Genomic DNA, 16139 nt, shown 5'->3' with positions numbered 1-16139 from the left:
CCATCCTGGCTAACATGGTGAAACCCTGTCTCTACTAAAAATACAAAAAATTAGCCGGGCATCACGGCGGGCGCCTGTGGTCCCAGCTACTCGGGAGGCTGAGGCAGGAGAATGGTGTGAACCTGGGAGGTGGAGGTTGCAGTGAGCTGAGATCGCGCCACTGCACTCCAGCCTGGGCGACAGAGCAAGACTCCCTCTCAAAAAAAAAAAAAAAAAAAAAAGGCCGGGCTCGGTGGCTCACTCCTGTAATCCCAGCACTTTGGGAGGCTGAGGCGAGTGGATCACGAGGTCAGGAGATTGAGACCACGGTGAAACCCCGTCTCTACTAAAAATACAAAAAAAAATTAGCTGGGCACGGTGGCGGGCGCCTGTAGTCCCAGCTACTCCGGAGGCTGAGGCAGGAGAATGGCGTGAACCCGGGAGGCGGAGCTTGCAGTGAGCCGAGATTGCGCCACTGCACTCCAGCCTGGGTGACAGAAGGAGACTCCTGTCTAAAAAAAAAAAAAAAAAAAAAAAAAGGCAGAAAGCAGTGAGGCAGGAAGGGAAGAGAGAGAGACGGAAGAATGAGGATTAAAAACCCAACAACTGGACCGGGTGCGATGGCTCACCCCTGTAATCCCAGCACTTTGGGAGGCTGAGGCGGGCGGATCACCTGAGGTCAGGAGTTCGAGACCAGCCTGGCCAACATGGAGAAACCCAGTCTCTACTAAAAATACAAAATTAGCTGGGCATGGTGATGCACACCTGTAATCCCAGCTACCCGGGAGGCTGAGGCAAGAGAATCACTTGAACGGGGGCGGGGGTGGGGGTGGAGATTGTGGTGAGCCAAGATTGTGCCATTGCACTCCAGCCTGGGCAAAAAGAGCGAAACTCCATCTGAAAAATAAAAATAAAAATAAATAAATACAAAAATTAGCTGGGCCTGTAGTCCCAGCTACTTGGGAGGATGAGGCAGGAGAATCGCTTGAACTGGGAAGGCAGAGGTTGCAGTGAGCTGAGATTGTGCCACTGCACTCCAGCCTGGGCAACAGAGCGAGACTCTGTCTCAAAAAACAAAACAAAAAAAAACCCTAAAAGCTGGGTCATGGGAGGAATGATCCCATGAAAACACCCTGCAGGAATGAAGAAAGGAAAATGCAAGACAGCACAAACAAAACACAAGAAAGGAAGGGACTGCAGAGTTTTAAATAATAGAATTGGAAACACAAACCAATAACATTGAAAACCGACATGAAGTTGCTAAATTCCTAGAAAACTATAAAATGAGAAAAACAAAACAAAGGCAAAAAACGGAATAGATTAAAAGTGTTTGTTGGGGCCCTCCCCTCCTCCAGCATGGGGCCTAGGCTGCTGTTTGAGTGAGTTCCATTCAGATTCCCGGGACCAGTTAATTCCTGTCTTGGACAAAATGTTCCAGAAAGTCAAAAGAGTGGGATGTGTCCAGCCCACTTTATAAGGCTAGGATGATAGCAACTCCAAACCAACAAGAACAGACAAAAGCAAATATGAGAGGCCCGCTTCACTCTGGATTTTAGGTGCAAAAAATACGAAATAAAATATTAGGGGCCAGGTGAAGTGGCACATGCCTGTAATCCCAGCACTTTGGCAGGCTGAAAGGGCGGGGATCACTTGAGCCCAGGAGTTCAAGACTAGCCTGGGACACATGGTGAGACCCTGTCTCTACTTAAAAAAAAAAAAAAAAATTAAAAATTAAGCCCGGGCAAAACATAGTGAGACTTTGTCGCCATGAAAAAATAAAAAAATGAGCCAACATGGTGGCGTGCACCTGCAGTCCTAGCTACTTGAGTTGCTGATTTCAGGAACATCACTTGAGCCCGGGAGTTCACTGAGCCGTGATCGTGCCACTGTACTCCAGCCTGGGTGACAGAGTGAGCTCCTCTCTCTAAAAAAAAAAAAAGAAAAAAGAAAAAAGAAAAAATTTGAAATAAAATATTGGCTAGCTGGACCTCACGGTCTGAGCTTCTCTAGTTTAATATCAGACAATATCAGTGCAATTTGTTCCGCCAATATGCTACAGAAGAACTCTAACTCAGGCATAGAAAAGCATTAGATGGAATATAATTGATTTCACCTACTTCGTTTATGATTAAAAAGCTCTTAGCACAATAGACATACTTTTCAATGGTAGAGGTTAGACACCCATGTCCACAACAACCATGTATGTGATGGAGAAACTTCAGTGGCTGAGCCCATGACCAGGACAAAATGCCCAATGACGTGCTCCTGGCTCACACGGCCTCAGAGACACACGATCCAGCAATTGTGCTCTTTGGCATTTACTCAGCTGGGTTGAAAACTTATGCCTGTACAAAAATCTTCATGTGAATGTTTATAGCGTCTTTATTCATCATTGTCCACAACTGTCCAAACTGGAAGCAACCGAGATATCCTTTCTTTGCTATCAGTACATCCATTCAATGACATAAGATAGAAGGTGCCAGCACGCCACACCAAGGCATGCGTGAATTGTGAATGAGGGTGAAAGAACCCAGTTGGAGGCTGGGCACGGTGGCTCACGTCTGTGATCCCAGCACTTTGGGAGGCCAAGGCGGATGGATCACCTGATGTCAGGAGTTTGAGACCAGCCTGGCCAACATGATGAAACCCTGTCTCTACTAAAAAAAAAAAAAAAGTTAGCCGGGCGTGGTGCCGGGCACCTGTAATCCCAGCTACTTGGGAGGCTGAGGGAAGAGAATTGCTTGGACCCAGGAGGCAGAGGTTGCCGTGAACCGAGATCGCACCACTGCACTCCAGCCTCGGTGACAGAGTGGGACCTTGTCTCAAAAAAAAAAAGAGGAGAGAGGGAGGGGTGAACAGGTGGAACACAGAGGATTTTAGGACAGTGAAACGATTCTACGGGATAGTGTAGTATTCTACTATAATGTGGTAGTATTCTACCATAATGTGGAATACACAAAACTACACGTGTCAAAATCCATAGACTGTACAGGAGGGAGAGTTGGCCTTAATGTATGCAAATTTAATCACTTGGGAGACGGAGGATCCCAGGATGGAATTCAGACTGTGACAAGAGACTCTAACTGCATTACAGATGCATGGGTGCACGGTCTGTAATGGCTGAGAAGCCAGTGCTCCATGCAGGAGGACTGATGTGTCCTTGCCACTGCCCTCATTTGTGACTTGGACAGCCACTCCTAGCAGGATGGTGTCCTTTCCTCCAGAGCCAGGGGAGGAGTTAGGCCTGATGCCTGGGTGGTACCTGCCTCATCCCGGTCGCAGAGAGCCTCACGGAAGGGTGCCGACCTAAGTAACTTCGGACACGCGTGGGGACTGTAGGACTAAAGATAGAGGATGTCAACACTTCCTCTAGTTGATAAAGGCATTTCCCACGGGGATACCAGCTAATAATTCTGAAACCACTATACATCTACTCTGGAAGTGAACAATTGAGTACGTGGTGGTAGGTGGTAGGGGTCAGGTTTCTCACTATGGGAATGGGAGCTTACAGATAAACAAATGGAAAGGCTAGAATGATCCATGTGGTAACAGAATTAGAGACACTGGTATAATCTCATGCTTAATGTAGCTACTTCTGGATATGTGTACAAACAAATGTGTATATACACAGCTTCGTATACACACATCTATCTCTTTGTTCTGTCAGCTGAGAAGCAATGAGCACACTTAGCCTTCAGATCTTGGTCTCTAAGACCTTTCTTAGGTCCTTGGCTAAGTGGCTGATTCAAGGATTGGAATAGCAAATACACAAGATGATCCTGGAGTGCCTCGCAGTGCTAGTGTTATGGACTGAATTTCTTTGCCCCCAAATTACAAGTGAAAGCCCTAGCCCCTGATGTGACTACATTTGGAGATGGAGCCTTTGAGGAAATGATTAAGGTTCAATGAGGTCGTGAGGGTCAAGGGCCCTGATCTGATTAGATTGGTGTCTTGTTTTTTTTTTTTTTTTTTCAGTAGAGGCAGGGTCCCACTATATCGCCCAGGCTGGTCTTGAACTCCTGGACTCAAGTGATCCTCCCACTTTGGCCTCCCAAAGTGCTGGGATTATGAGCGTGAGCCACCACACCCAGCCAAGACTGTTGTGCTTATGAAAAGAGGAAGAGACACCAGGAGTGAGCACGCAGGGGAGGCCACGTGAGGACACAGGGAGAGGCCACGTGAGCACGCAGGGAGAGGCCACGTGAGGACACAGGGAGAGGCCACGTGAGGACACAGGGAGAGGCCACATGAGCACACAGAGAGGCCACATGAGCACACAGAGGAGAGGCCACATGAAGATGCAGGGAGAGGCCACGTGAGCACACAGAGGAGAGGCCACGTGAGCACACAGGGAGGCCACGTGAGCACGCAGGGAGAGGCCACATGAGCACGCAGGGGAGGCCACATAAGCACACACAGGAGAGGCCACATGAGGACACAGGGAAAGGTCACGTAGGACGCAGGGAGAGGCCACGTGAGCATGTAGACAGGCTATGTGAGAATTCAGGGAGCGGCCACATGAGGATGCAGGGATAGGCCACGTGAGCACGCAGGGGCGCTGTCTGCAAGCCACAGAGAGGCCTCAGGAGGAACCCACCCTGCCGGCAGCCTGATCTCAGACGTCCAGACTCCATAACTGTGAGAAGAGAAACACCTGTTGTTTAAGCAGCCCAGGCTGTGGCATTTAGCTGTGGCAGCCCTGGTAATACGGTTAGAAGGTGAAGAAGTGATCAAAAAACAAAACCAGCACCGTGTTGGCTCGTAACTTGCAGCATAAATCTCCACAAGTCCGTACGATATAAGGAAATGACTGAGTAAATAAATAAGCGGGGAGGAGAGATGAATCACAAAGGAATTCCAAGTAGTTCATGTAGACGCTCTGCCCCTAGGGAGGGGAGCCTAACCCCCACGCCTTCCTTGGGTGCTGCAAATAGTGACTTCCCCACCAAGGGCACCATGTGGAAAGGGGGACTTCGTGGTGGAGAAACCTGACAGGCTCCGAGTCAGCCAGATGACCCAGGCCAGCCCCACCCGTGACCTGGCAGGTGGGGAGCATACACCCTTGATAGGCTGGGATGAGGATGGGACTTCAACCCTCCGGTCTTCCTCCCAAAACCCATATCCCCTGTCTAACCAGGAGAAAGATATCAGACCAATCCCAAAAGAAGGACACCCTCCAAAACACCTGGCCAGCGCTCCTCAAAACTGCCAAGGTCATCAAACATGAGAGAAGCCGAGAGGAGCCTGAGACCCGAGGACTGAGTGTCCTGTGGGGTCCGGGATGGGCTCCTGGGACAGGAAAAGGACAGCAGGTGAAACCGAGGCAATAGGAATCAAGTGCTCACCTTAGTCAATTACAATGTGTCAGTATTGGCTCATTAATTACATAACAACCACCAAACTACTGTCAGATGTTAACAAGAGTGCCCCCTATCTATCTTCACATCTTATGTGGAAATCCAGATCTATGCTCAAATAAAACGTTTATCTAAAAAAGGAAAAAGTTGCTGTAGGTTCCTGATTGCTCCCATAGCAGGTTGAGGCTCTCCCCCGTCGTTCCTAGCTTGCTAACAGTGGTAACAAGAATGGGCATTTAAATCTATCATCTCGAGATGGAAAAAACACATGTACACAAAACGCAGTGAAAGGGCTGGCTACCAGTCAGAGGAAGGAGAGCAAGGATGGCTGAGTAACAAAGAAACAGACGAAATCAGAGGGGCCTTGTCTGTTCTGACCATATTCTACACCTGGGACCCTCTTCGGGAGGCCCAGCCAAAGAAAGAAAGAAGGGCCAGGTGCAGTGGCTCACACCCGTAATCCCAGCACTCTGGGAGGCCGAGGCAGATGGATCACCTGAGGTCAGGAGTTCGAGACCAGCCTGGCCAACGTGGTAAAACCCCATCTCTACTAAAAACACAAAAATTAACTGGCTGTAATCCCAGCTGCTCAGGAAGCTGAGGCAGGAGAATCGCTTGAACCTGAGAGGCAAAGGTTGTGGTAAGCAGAGATCACTCCACTACACTCCAGGCTGGGGGACAGAGCAAGACTCCGTCTCGAAAAAAATAAATAAAAATAAAAAAGAAGGAAACCGGCTGTGGATTGTGTTAAGTTAAAAATCACAAGATCTATACATTCAGAAAGGAGAATTTACTTCTTATAAAGGCTTATAGCCTGTAAGGTGGCCATTCTGACAGGCTGGGAAGTGTGGCCTCCAGCCTAAGGCCAGAGACAGGCACTTGGAGGGAGGGTGGGGTGAGACAGGAATGTAAGCCGAATGGGTTGGTCAGGTATACATACTCAACAGTTACAGGAGGCGTTGTGAATATGCATGCATGTTTATTTGGACACGTGTGCTGGATAAACATGTATGTTACATATGACCCACGTTCACCTTGGGGTGGAGGCAACGTGTAAATGTATTACAATTAGGTCATATACCTCAAAAGGTCTTTTCAGGACATGAAGGCACATGAGGGCGCAATCTGTAAACCAGCCAGAACCTGTCTATGGTCAGGGTCTCCTATCAGGGAAAAGTTACTGAAATGAGTCTCTTATCCAAGGAAAGCTCTAGTTATGGCTGGTGGAGCAGGGGGTGCGGTGCCAGGGTCGGCGGGCGGAGCAGGGGTGCGGGGCCAGGGTCGGCTGGTGGAGGAGCTGCGGTTTCAATGCTGCTTATCTTGAGGCTAGTGCTTGTTTAGCTGCTAGAGAAAAAGAGAAACCTGCGGACTTTAGAACAGAGTTGATTCTTCACGTGCAGGGATGTACAACTTACTTTTGCCAGGCCTGGCCTGAGGTCCTGTTTATAATTTGGTATTTTATTGCCACAGAGCCTGTTCTTAGTCTTACGATCTCTATTTTAACATGAACACTGGTCAATTCTGTCTAAACCACACAAGGGAAGGGGTAGAATGAGGTGCCTCTGACCTACCATCCTGTCACGGCTGGAAACTGTTTTTTGGCTTTTTTTTTTGAGACAGAGTCTCACTCTGTTTGTTGCCCAGGCTGGATGGAGTGCAGTGGTGCGATCTCGGCTCACTGAAACGGATTCAAGCAATTTTCCTGCCTCAGTCTCCCGAGTCGCTGAAATTACAGGCATCCACCACCACACCCGGCTAATTTTTTTGTATTTTTAGTAGAGACGGAGTTTTGCCATGTTGGCCAGGCTGGTCTCGAACTCCTGACCTCAGGTGATCCACCCGTGATCCACCCGCCTTGGCCTCCCAAAGTGCTGGGATTACAGGTGTGAGCCACCACGCCTGGCTGGAAACTCGGTTTTTAAGGTGTCTCTGGGACCCCTTGGCCAAGAGGGGTCTTTTCAGTAGTTGGGGGGCTTAGGATTTTTTTTCTTTTTTTTTTTTGAGATGGAGTCTCACTGTCACCTAGGCTGGAGTGCAGTGGCACGATCTCAGCTCACTGCAACCTCTGCTTCCCAGGTTCAAGCGATTCTCCTGCCTCAGCCTCCCGAGTAGCTGGAATTACAGGTATGTGCCACCACGCCCGGCTAATTTTTATGTATTTTTAGTACATGTTGGCCAGGCTGGTCTCGAACCCCTGACCTCAGGTGATCCACCTGCCTCCGCCTCCCAAAGTGCGGAGATTACAGGCATGAGCCACCGCGCCTGGCCAAGATTTTATCTTTAGTTTACAACTGGAAGGCTAGTGGGCCGGTGCAGAATCTCGCTGACTTTTGGGTGAGCCTGTTGAGGGCCCCCTGCGTCAGTTGCTCTTCTGTTGAACGGTGCAGGGTGGGGAGGCCTGGGCTGCACTGGCCACACAGTCCCCTCAAGAAGATCTTCTACGTGAAACAAAGGAGCACTGAGCGAGGGGAGCTCTGCTCAGAAAGGACCATCTTGCATCACTGAAATTGTGGGAAATGATGAAAAACAACAAATTGAAATGTCGTGAAGAAAGCACCAATAAGACTATTTTTAAATATACAGAGGAAGCTAGAAAATACGGAAAGAGGAACCATTCGGAGAAGATACTCAGGAAATACCCAGGATTATTATACCTAAAACAGCCCTCACTGCCCCCCCTCCTGGCAGCGCCCTTGAGCCCGGAACCTGCCAGGGACAACTCTGAGGAGCCAGGCAGGGCCAGGGATGGGCTCTGAGGGGCCAGGCAGGGCCAGGGATGGACTCTCGTGCCTGCCTGCTTCCTTGAGGCTTCCTTGGTCAGAGCCAGCGATGCCACCCTTAGGATGGCCAGAATTAGCAAATAAAAATATGGGATGCCGATAAATCTGTACTTCAGATAAACAATTTTTGGTACATGCCCAACGCGGTAGAGGTAAATCTATAGGGGCTGCCGCAGATTTGCGGGGCTGTGGACAGGGTGGGGAGTGACCGCTCACTGGCACGGGGTTTCTTTCTGGGGCAACAGAAACAGTGTCACATGAGATAGTGAGCATGGCCGCACATCTCCGAATATATGGCAAAGCTGTAAGCTTTCAATAAGTGAATTTCACAGTAAGTGCATTATATTTCAACAAATCTGTTTTAAAATCTTAACTGAGCCGGGCGTGCTGTCTCAGGCCTCTAGTCCCAGCTACTCAGGAGGCCGAGGTGGGAGGATCGCTTGAGGCCAGTTCAAGACCAGCTTGGGCAACATAGCGAGACCCCATCTCTACAAAAAACACGTTAAACAAAAACGTTAACTGGGCGTTCCGTGTTGTATCCAGCAATCCTAACCGCCCTCCGTCCCCGCGAACCCCAGTCCTTCCCCTGCGGCTGGGCTGGGTCCCCCGTCCCACAGAGCTGGGCTTCCGTGGCGGCAACCCCAACCCCAGCGCCACCTGGTACGGCCCAGCCCGCGGGTCCCTCCAGGTCAGGACGCAGACGCGCCCGCGGCGGTAACCGGGGGCCTCGGGCCCATCCCAGCCAGACTCTGGGGAGAAGCGCAGGGCACTGCCCGCGCCACGATTGCGCTGAGGTTTCGGATCCTCCGGGCGTCCTCTGGGAGACTCATTCGCAGCTGACGTTGCGGAGGCGCAGGAAACGGGCAGTCAGGCGCCCCCGGGACAATGGGCCGCAGCGCGCCACGACACCGCCTCCAGCCGAAGACCGCGCTCCGGCTCCACCATAAATAGAAACGGGTGGGTTCTAATTGGCCTAGCTGTGGTCACGTGCTCCAGATGGTCCAATCACTAAGGCTGGACAATGCTGCACTGTGAATGGCCAGGCCCGGGTCATGTGACCGGAGAGGGCACCCAACCACCTGCCAGCTGCTGGCTGCCCCTCCCTCCCTCCTTTCCACCCCCTTCAGCCTCCTCTTCCTCCTCCCATCCTTCCTTCCCTTCCCCCCTTCCCCCCTTCCCCCCTTCCCCCAGCGCCCCATGAAGCTAGTTTTAGAATGGCTTTTTGGAGCAGTTATGTTGTAAGGATTGGTGGCTCATGAGTTTAATATTCTTATGGGTCTTCCAAAGTGCAAAGAGAACACAAAGTTACTTTTGCTTTTCTAATAGAGTAAAACGCATCCTATCCTGACCTCAGATGCACAAATCAACCCATCTTGTCAGGCAGATAAACATCTCAGAAACCCGTAAAACGTATGACTTAGATATCCCAGTGGTCCTATCTTTCCTATCACGAGATGTCTGCTAGTCCATCATCCTAGGGATTATCACGCATCCGTGGCTCCCAGCTATGCCACGATGACTGCAATCCTAGGATTGGGCATCCAGAAGGGTGACCCAACACTGTGCCACCCTGCAGCTTTGCTGCAAGCTGCCCTGGGTCCTGCATCCTCTTTGAGGTGGAATGAGAACTCAGGATCTTCCAACTGCTGCCCACAGTGGCAAAAAGAAACCTGGTGGGAGAAGATGAGTCAGACGGAGCCAGAAGCCCGCGGCCGGTGACGCCAGCGGTGGGGAAAACACAGTGTCCTGAGCGGTGATCGGTGAGCGAGCGGACGGTGGATTTCTCCTGCAGTTGGTGGCAGGAAGGATGTCATCACGCGCTATTTCGTGACCAGACCCTGGACCACAACTCACGTGAGCAGAAGGGCTTTCTTCTTTGCTTAGGACGTCTGTGCTTGCAAACTTACTGGCCACAGGTACAAGGAGGTTTTCTGTGCTTACATTCATATTAAACATGTTAATAAAGGTTTTTCTTATTGTCCTTGTTTTTACATTTATAAATTATTCATAAGCTGACGAACTAGAAAACAGAGACTCATCTCCGGTTCCCGGTACAGTGAGGTGAGAGCTGCTGTGCTGGGTGCGGGAAGCGCCTGGCCCCAGGTTCCTCCTGGACAGAGGCCAGAAGGGCTGAGCAAGAGCCAGCGAGGCTGGAGAGGAGGAGGAGGCGCTGGAACAGGAATGGCCGGCCGGGAGGGGCGAGGCTGGGGGACAGTCATGCAGGGCTGAGGCGGGCGCGTGGTGCGGGAGCGTGTGTGCGCGGGAAGCTTGTGTGTGTGCGTGTGGGGAGCGGTCTGGTGAGGGCTCACTTGGGCCTGAGCCCCTTCCAGCCCCTCGTGTTTGCTGGAGGCTGTGTGTGCTATGTCCCCACCCTAGATGCTTGCCCTGAGGGGCAGGTTTCCATCAAACACCCCGATTGTCTCCTTCAGTCCTTCAGTAAGCCCCCGGCACCATCTACCCAGAAGTCGTGGGCTGGGAGGGATGACATGCCCTGGGGACCGTGAGCAGTGGAAACCACGTCATTGCAAGGAAATAATGACACAAACACCAGCTCGGCAGAGTGGAACCTTTGCCAAACCTCAGAGCTGCAGCCAGCGGCTGGGCAACCTTCCTGAGGACGGCGCCCCCTCGCCCAGCTCCAAGCTCCTCCCTGTCCCCACAGGGCATCCCTGGACCTGGCGGGTCACTCTAGCCAGAGCAGCCTTCCACAGTCCTCGAGGGGCAGAGCTACAGTTGAGGACCCTGTAGGTGGTGGAGGTGCCCGGGGCCAGGCTCTGGGGCTGGCAGAGGCAATGTGAGCGCCTGCCGCCTGTGATGTGGCCAGGGGACTTGGGGCTGAGCAAGGGTACAGAGGGGAGAGTGTGGCATGAGGGAGAGACGGGACCCCACAGAGACTCCCACACCTTCCAAGGCAGCAGAGGAGAGGGGGAGGCTACCAGCAGCCAGAGCAGGGCTCGGGGGAGGGGGGTGGCAGGGGGCCCAGGGAGCTCTGGGAAACGGGACAGCCACTGTCCACCTGCAGAACGCTGGCTCAAGCCTTGCAGACAGGCCCAGTGGGCCGGGCTGTGATTTTCACTCCTGAGGGGCCTGGGGTGACAAGCCGGAGGTCTGGGAGATGGGACTGGAGACCGTGTTCAGAAGGAGGAGCTCTCCACTCTGTTGGCAAAAGCCCTGGAGCCCCAGGCATCCACAGTGACCGAATGTTGGTAAAGTCCCAGAGGACGGGACCCAGGGCATGCCCCTCACTGGACGGTGGCCTCGGGCCCTGCAGGGCGTTGAATGTGGGGTCATGAAGATCTCAGAATTGCATCTGAGGAGGCAGGTGGGCACACGTGGTGCAGGGAGACGCCATGCACCAGGGTGGGTTCAGAGTGGCAGAAGCTCTAGGGGGAACCTACAGGTTTCTATAAAATGGGAGATTTAAGGGGCCTTGGCCTCCTGCGACTGTGGGACTGGCTGAGGAGTCTCTGGGAAGCCACGTGGGAGCTGGAGGTCACAGGGCAGGCCGGCGGGAGGGCAGCGGGACAGGGATTTGGGCCCCGTCTCCAACACTGAGCCTGGGCCAGGCGCATAAAGTCCCCACAATTGCTGTGGAAAGAGCCAAGTGAATGCCTAATTTCCTGCCAGCCTTCCAGGAGTAACTCAGTAAAACAAAACCAACCAACCAACAAACCCAGAAGAGGCCCGAGGTCCATGGTAAAAATTCAAGAGGTGGAAGGGGCTGGATGATGGGACCAAGGTCGGGTCTCTCACCTTCGCCGGACCAATGGGTGGCCAGGCTCTGAGGCTGCGAGGTCCCCGACACGATGAGGGGCACGCCCGAGTCCCAGCCTCTGCGTCTCGTCAGGCACCTCCCACTTTTCTGGTGGGTTGCTATTTTCCTTTCCTTTTCTTTTTCTTTTCTTTTTTTTTTTTTTTTTGAGATGGAGTCTCACTCTGCCGCACAGGCTGGAATGCAGTGGTGCGATCTCAGCTCACTGCAACCTCTGCCTCCTGGGTTCAAGCAATTCTCCTTGCCTCAGCTTCCTGAGTAGCTGGGACTACAGGCGCCCGACACCACGCCCAGCTAATTTTTGTATTTTTAGTAGGGACAGGGTTTCACCACATTGGCCAGGCTGGTCTTGAACTCCTGACTTCAAATGATCTTCCCACCTCGGCCTCCCAAAGGGCTGGGATTATAGGCATGAGCCAACACACCCAGCCTTCTTCTCTTTCTTTTTTTTTTTTAGGCAGGGTCTCACTCTGTCACCCAGGCTGGAGAGCAGTGGCAGAATCATAGCTCATTGCAGCCTCAACTTCCTGGAGCTCAAGTGATCCTCCTGCCTCAGCCCCCAGTGAGTAGCTGGGATTACAGGTGCTTGCCACCACGCCCAGTGAATTTTTGTATTTTTAGTAGAGACGGGGTTTCGCCATGTTAGCCAGGCTGGTCTTGAACTCTTGGGCTCAAGGGATCCTCCCGCCTCTGCCTCCCACAGTGCTGGGGTTACAGGCTGGGTCCAGTGCTGGCCAGATTGCTATTCTCTTCTTGTGTTGTGTGCATTCCTCTTCTATTCTGTGAACAAAACCTGGTGCAGGAGACTGTCTGTGTTCCCACGCCGTCATCAATACTGGACTATGGATTTTTGAAGCTTACAATTTCATGGGTGAAAATTTCACTTTGCATTTCTGTAACAATGAGTGCAGTTGGGCATTTTCACATGTATCTAAGCAGTTATCTTGTTTGAGACCGGACCATGCATTCTTCTCTTCCTTACTGGCTTTGGGAGCTCTCTGTGTGCTGAGAAGATGGGCTGCTTGCCCGCTGTCCCCTAAAGTTCCACATGCCCTGCTGCTCCCAACAAACCCTAGCTCTCAGGCTGGCTCTTAAAGTCCCACACTCTGGGCTGGGTGCGGTGGCTCACACCTGTAATCCCACTTTGGGAGGCCGAGGCAGGCGGATCACAAGGTCAGGAGATCAAGACCCTCTTGGCCAACGTGGTGAAACCCTGTCTCTACTAAAAATACAAAATTTAGCTGGGTGTGGTGCTGCGTGCCTGTAATCCCAGCTACTCGGACTGCTGAGGCAGGAGAATCGCTTGAACCAGGGAGTCAGAGGTTGCAGTGAGCCAAGATCATGCCATTGCACTCCAGCCTGGCGACAGAGTGAGACTCCATCTCAAAAAAAAAAAAATCCCATACTCTGGGCTTCCTAACCCTGGACTCTCCCCAGATCATGCAGAACGTGTGGGATGTACATTTCTCTGTGAGAGGGCGACAGCCCTGGGGGGACCTTCCCATTGGTCCATGACCGCCCAGCCCACTGGGAATTCACCTTGAGGTGCCCTGGTGGGGAGGGGAGGCTCCATCTCTTGTCAAAAGTCTCTGCTACCTCTGGGCCTCAGTTTCCCCACCTGTTAGTCCAACTCCCTTGCAGGCCAGGAAGCGCTGGCAGGTGGTCTCCCGCCCATGCCCTGTCCCACCACCAGAGGGCAGGCAGTCCTTCCCGGCTGGGGCCAGCCTGGCGCAGCTGGCGTTTCTCCTGCAGGATGCCATGGCCCACCGAGCTGGGAGGCCATATGCTGGAGCCGCCTTCGGGCAATAGAGGCCTCAGAGGCAGGCCCATCCCGGGTCAGGGCGGGCCGGGGCTGGCCCAGAAGATTTCAGCAGAGGGGGGGGGTTCCAGGCGGGCCTCGGGGGAGGTGTGCAGGGCATGTATGAAGAAAGCTGCCCCCTGGGCCTCTCTCTTGCCCCCGGACTTGGAGAAGCCTCAGGCCCCGCAAACCCAGATGTGCCCAGAAAGGAGGTCTGGGTGGCACTGAGGTGGCCAGGCTGATGGGCCGAGGTGGGGAAAGGGTTAGGAGGGGTGAGCTGGGCAGGAGGGGAATCACTGAAGTGCCTCCCTGGGGACCCCCGGCCACCGTGCCCTGGATGGCTGGGTGGGCAGTTGGGTTCAGCCCAGACACCAGGGAGCAGGGCCGGGGGGCACGGCAGTGTAGGCTGAGCTCGGAGCTCTCCCAGGGAGGAGGGAGAAGGTGATTCGGGCTTTCTCATCAGGGTGTTGAGGGCAGGCACAGGGGTGGCTCATGATGGTGGGAAAGGGGCAGGGGCCTTGGAGCCCTGGGTTGGTGAGGAGAGAGGGCCCAGGCTGGGGTCCCTGCGTGCTTGAGAGCCATCCCTGGGGTGCACACAATGTCCTTCCTGGCAGCTATGGGGACAATGTGACTGGCCACTTTGTCCGTCTTAAGGCCCCCCACTGTGCCGTCTCAAGGCCCCCCGCACAAAGCCTGGTCACCAGGACCAGGGGGTGCATGTCCGTGCTGGGGCCCCAGAGCTGGTCCTGGAGATGGCAGGAGTGCAGGAGCTTCCACAGTGGACCCCTGCTCTCTGGCCCATGGTCCCCTAGCCGGGCAAGTGACAGCCCTCAGCAGGGAGGTTGGGGCCCATGGAGCTGGGAGAGCAGCAGGGGGCCTGTGCAGACTAGCCCGGTCCCCAGCCACCACCCCCAGGTGTGGGAAAGGCAGGCACCTGGGGGATCTGAGGTCTTGGTCCTGCCCCGCTGAGGGTGTGGGAGGAACGGTAGAGGATGCTGAGGGTCAAGGTGGTCTCTCCTGGGAGTGCCAGGGAGGGCCTGGACCTTCTCACATCTGGATGAGAAGGGGGCTACTCCACATGCCCTGTACTCCACTTTGCAGTCCTCTGTCTCCCCCGCAGGGACCCCAATTTCTGCCCCCACCACTGCTCTTCCTGGACCCCTCTTGTCTTCAAGGAGAGGTTGGGTGGGGCTGGCTTGCCGGGAAGCTAAGCAGCAGCTGGCACAGGGCCTCCGCTGCACGGTAGGAAGTGGTGTCTGCGCTGGTGGGAACGTGGTTTACCCGCCCACGCGGGCTGCTCGGCCCTTTCTCCGAGTGTGAGGTGTGCTCAGAGAGGCCAGCGGCCGAGTGGCCAGGCCCAAGGCCTTGATGAGAAGTGGGTCTCTTCAGCTTCCCAGGCGGGGACTTTGAAGACCAGAAAACGTGAAATTAGGGCCCGCCACAGGGAGAGGGAGTTGGAAAAGCCCAGGTCCCTTTGCAGATCACTCCCTTGTACTGAGGTTTCTGAAGCTTGGGGTGAGGGCAGACGCAGGGAGCGGGGCAGCCTGGTCCCAGAGCCTGGGGTCTCAGCCAGGCAGGACCGGCAGTGACCATCTCCTGGTGCTGCCCCAGGACCTGGCTCCCAGCTGCTGCTCCTGGGAGGGAGACTGGGGAGGGTGAGGGGATGCAGCCGCCGACCTGAGCAAAACCACTTCCATGGGGCTTGGGGCCCCTCTGCAGAGAAGCCCTCTTCCAAGTCACCCACCAGCGTAGGGACCCAGGAGGCCTGAGGCAGGCGGGGCGACCTCCGTCTGGGTGGCCCTCTCCCGGCCTGCACTGTGGAGCTGGGAGCGGCTAGGCCCAAAGCTGAAGGCGGTCTTTCAGGTGCTGAGCCTTTAGCAGGGCTGGGAAGTTCCATCCTTCATGACAGGGGCCATCAGGGGCTGCTGGGGTAGAAACCCAGGCAGGGGTCTTATTAGGACAGGGAGTCCTGTCATGGATGGAGGTGTCCCAGGTAGCTAGGGCGCCTGCTGGAGGCCCCAGGCCAGGGGCGGGCAGTGGTTTGGAGCCCTGCTCCGGGGGTGAATGCTGTGGCAGAAGAGAGAGGCAGGATGCCACCTCCACGACCACCGTGAGAATCAGGAAGCTCAGCCCCCAGCGGCGTCAGCCCTGGCCTGAGTCTCAGCTTGACCTTGCTGAGCAGCTGGGGGCGTGGGTCTGGCCGGCTCCACACCTCTACACCACGGCTTTCCCTCCGTGGCCACGGATGGCCAGGCGCTCCAGCCTCTGGGAGCCAGTTCCCAAGTCTTCCACAGCAGCCCCCAGTCTGTGGGTGAGGAAGGAAAGGGGCAGCTGTGTGGCCAGCGCCCACAGCGTCCTCACCCTCCCCCGGTTTCTGGCATCTTCCTCCGTGGTCTAGGGTGGACTTTGATCTTCAACTCAGGAAGCACCAAGAGTTTGTGCACAGGACGGCG

The sequence above is a fragment of the Nomascus leucogenys genome, chromosome 14 (genome assembly GCF_006542625.1).
Source record: "Nomascus leucogenys isolate Asia chromosome 14, Asia_NLE_v1, whole genome shotgun sequence".
NCBI lineage: Eukaryota > Metazoa > Chordata > Mammalia > Primates > Hylobatidae > Nomascus > Nomascus leucogenys.
Note: the sequence above shows the minus strand (reverse complement) of the source record.